At 42.6% G+C, this 4001-nt stretch overlaps 1 non-coding gene across 1 annotated transcript; it reads right to left on the minus strand.

Annotated features, from left to right (window-relative positions):
- Window positions 1–2694: 2694 nt before the first annotated feature.
- TRNAR-CCU lies at window positions 2695–2767 on the minus strand. The gene has a single exon. It is a non-coding gene; the product is annotated as a tRNA-Arg (tRNA).
- Window positions 2768–4001: the final 1234 nt, after the last annotated feature.

Consider the following 4001-nt stretch of genomic DNA (forward strand, 5'->3'; position numbering starts at 1 on the left):
CCAGAGTGGGGGATGGTGTCAAAGGCCTTGGCGAGGTCCAGACAGGCTGTGTGGACCACCTTACCCTCGTAACAGCTCTGGAGACTGAATCAAAGAAGTCAGCCAGGCTCAGGAGACAAGATCGGCCCTTCACAAACCCAAACTGTGTGGGGTCCAGTGTTTGAAGGTTGCCAATGTCTTTGTTTATAAGTTCCATGATAATACTTTACATGGCCGTGCAGATCAAGCTTGTCAGACTGATGGGGTAGTACTTCCCGGGATCCAAGATGGATCCCCTCTTGTGGAGTGGGATAACTGTAGCTGTGCACCATTCAGTGGGCACAAAGCCAGAGGTGAGGCAATGATTAAACGTGACACTTAAGTGAGGTGCCAGTTCATTTTGTAGTTCATGTAGTACACAGCCTGGGATGTCATCTGGTCCCATGGATGCTGTATGCTTAGCTTTGGAGAGTGCATTTTATACCTGTGTGGCTATTATTACCAGAATTTGGCAATCTTCCGGTATTGAGATGGGCCATTTAGGGGGTGAGAGGGGGTGAAGTTGGCACTGAATTGATCTGCCAGGATATTGGCAATATCCTTGGGATCAGTGTATTTAATGCCATTCTGTTGTAGTTCAGAGCAGATCTGAGCATTGCCATTTAGATTCTTGACATAGTTATAGAATGCCTTGTGGCTGTCTTTGGAATCTTTGGCAATTTTATTTTCGTAACTAGCTTTGGAGGATTTTATGAGGGATCTCAGCTTCTTACTGAGGTTGGTAAGGGAGGTTTTTGCATCCTGGGATTTTCCTCTTTTCTGCAAGAGTTTCTTCCTTTTGTTGTAAAGTTTGTTTATGGCAGGGGACCACCAGACTGGCTTCCTTTTTTTGGAGGAGAGCATCTTGGTTCTATTTGGGATGGCACGATTCATGTATGAGTGGATGTGCTCATACAGTGCTTAGTGTAGGATTCAGCAGTCGAACTTTCAGTTCCCGTCTGCATGGGTGTCATGACGTTTGCCACTTTTGACTTGAGTAACATGAAGTTGGCTTTGGAGAAGTTTTTTAAGGCGGTTTCCTTACTGGGGGGTGGAGGAGGGATGTGGATGTTAAGGGTGATTAGCTTATGGTCAGACCTGACCAATGAGGTGGTGACCATAGGTTTGGAGCATCGATTTCCCATGTTTGCAATGACCAGGTCTAGGATATTGGAGCCCCTGGTGGAACTATGGATTAGTTGATCCAGGGCACTGGAATTTATGAATTCCAAGAACCGTTGGGCAAAGGTGTTGGTACACGAGTAGTTTTCCCAGTTAATGGCAGGGTAGTTGAAATCACCCAGTATTAGGGTGTTTGGTTGTATTTTAATATTTCCCAGTATGTTTAGAAAAGTATAGTGAGAATCTTGGAGCATGGTGGGGGAATCTATATCAAGCTACAATTTGGATTGCAGTCTTACCTAGAGTTATTTTCACCTGGAGAATTTCAGATGCATTGTGTTGGGCAACTAGCCTGGTGGTGTGAATATCCTCGGTGAATATGGACACTCCTCCACCTTTAGTGTTTCGGTCCTGGTTTGGTGGCCGAAAAGTGTGGTAAGAGTTGTAGCCTGGTATTGCAGGGGTGCTCTTTGGAGATTTGAACCAGGTTTCAGTTACTGCACAGATATCGATGTTCTCCATTTTTAGGAGTGCCTCGAGAGAGTGCATTTTGAGGTTTAGACTTCTAGCATTGAGTAGCTTTACCTTCAGAATTTGCATGTTTGTACTTGTTACGCTGGTGGTTTTGTCCTTTGAACTTTGCCTAAAAAAGGCTCTATAGGGGTTGCAAGAGCCTTAGCCAGTAACCTGAATCCCAGGGGTGACAGGTGCAGACCATCTCTGGCAAAGCATTGTGGTCTGTCAATCATGTCATCCCAGTTAGACAGATACTGGATCCCCTTTGAATGACACCAGAAGCTTAGCCCATTGTCAATCATTTTGTCAGTATATTGTGGTATCATTCTGGGCAAAGGCAGGATGCTACTCAGGGCTACCTGGGCCACATGATCCAAGAGCTCTTCCATGTCTCTTTTCATGTAGTCCAGGGAGGTACATCTCAAGTCATTTACTCAACATGGACAATGACAGAGTGTGAAGTGACTTGACTGCATGTGTTATGTGGCGGATCCTGGCACCTGACAGCTGACTGTAATTTTCTCCTTGTTCAGCCTGGTGAGTGAGACATCAGTGTGCCTGACTATAGAGTCACCTATGACTAAATGTTAGGTACATTGTCTTGCCTTAGGGGCTGTTGCTAGGTGGCACACTGGTGTTGTGAGCTATGTGACACTTTGGTTGTGATTGGTGTTTGTTTGCATTTCAGCTTTGGAGGTCCTTGTTGCTTGGGCAGGTTACAGTTAAGGGCCTCCACATATGTGGATTTAATGTTGCTATGTGTGGGTGTTGGTGGTGTGGGTTTAGAAGGGCTATGTATTGCTTGAGGTGTAGTGTGGGCGTTAACCTTCTCCTCTTGACTGTCTAGCAGAGTCTTGGGTGGAGAGAGTTTTGCTTCCACTTTGGCTATGTAAGCGCATCTCTCACAGGTTGTAATGTTGGGTGATAGGAGGAGAGGGTTGTCTGTGTACATGAGGCAATTGCTGCATTGCCCCAGTATGCCCAGATTCACCAGGTAGATAGGTGAAATTACTGGAAGCTGACCCTTGGAGATTATATCACCCTAGATGGGACTTGAACCCACAATCCCTGGCTTAGGAGGCCAATGCCTTATCCATTAGGCCACTGGGGCCTGACAATCCATATTAAATCCATATTAGTACACAAATGTAGCTACTGCCACCATACCAAAATAGACAAACACAAGAATTGCCGGTGAGAGGTAAACACAGACAACATTACATCTCCTGGTACAACATCACATACATCACTATATATAGATATGCATGTCAGATATCTCATTGGGCATTGATCTAACACATGTATCCATCTATATGTGCAATGTCCAACTACCTCTTTTGAGGGACTTAGTAAAAAAAAAAAAAAGGTAATTAAATATCATGTAAGATATGCCTTAAACACAAAATGCACATCTCTATTTGAAAGTATTTAATATTATACTTTGTGCCCCTTATCCAAATAGGTCCCCTTGGCTCACTCTATCATATGTGAAGACATTGTCATCTGGATTATTTTATGCTGAAAGTGTACTCCTTCACCTCTTAGATGCAGGGAAGTGTAGCACCAGTGTAAGAAGAGACACATATATGTAGAGTTCAGTAGTACCAGTATGTGAATCCCAGTTTAACACAAGTACTATTATCTAGAAACTGTTTGTTCTCCAAGGTTATATTACCTTGGCAGAGGTTCTCTTCTTTTTGCTAGTTGATTCTGACTGGCTAATCATTTTCAGAAAGTAGTATGTTTTTCAGAGTATGATTTAGCAGTGTTTCTGTCCCAATTACATAGCCACAGTGGTATGAGTAGATAACATAAGTGCATTTCTGATAACCAGATGAGATGCCAACTGTGTTCATCTATAAGCATAAATATAGTCGTGAAGAATTATACACTTATATCATAATCTGTAATAGTTATCTCTAGCAATGTCATATCAAAAACAGTATTAGCAGTATTTCTCTTTTCCACTAACTTCACTAAGCCTTGTATGTATTAATATAGTTAACAGATTCAGAGCTAAATACGAGACTAACCATCCTGAATGGCCATTTTAAGCCGAGCAAAAAATGCAAGGTCAGAATCAAATTCTGTACCTATGAGGTGAAGACCTTAATGATTATGCCAAACATATCCTCAATATAGATTAACTTTCATTGTGATCCTGTTGCTTTTCCTGTATGTCACCTACATTGCACTTGGCCTTGTTTATTAATATGTTTGCATGACATCAGCACTCTGGCATTAACATCATGTGTAGCCACACCATTGCAATTGGTAAATGTTTCTGTCCAATCTCTTGCCTTATAATGCTTATTACTTTCACATCCTGTCATTAGGACAGCATT

The sequence above is a fragment of the Protopterus annectens genome, chromosome 1.part1 (assembly GCF_019279795.1).
Source record: "Protopterus annectens isolate FY-2018-M chromosome 1.part1, PAN1.0, whole genome shotgun sequence".
NCBI classification, from domain to species: Eukaryota; Metazoa; Chordata; order Ceratodontiformes; family Protopteridae; genus Protopterus; species Protopterus annectens.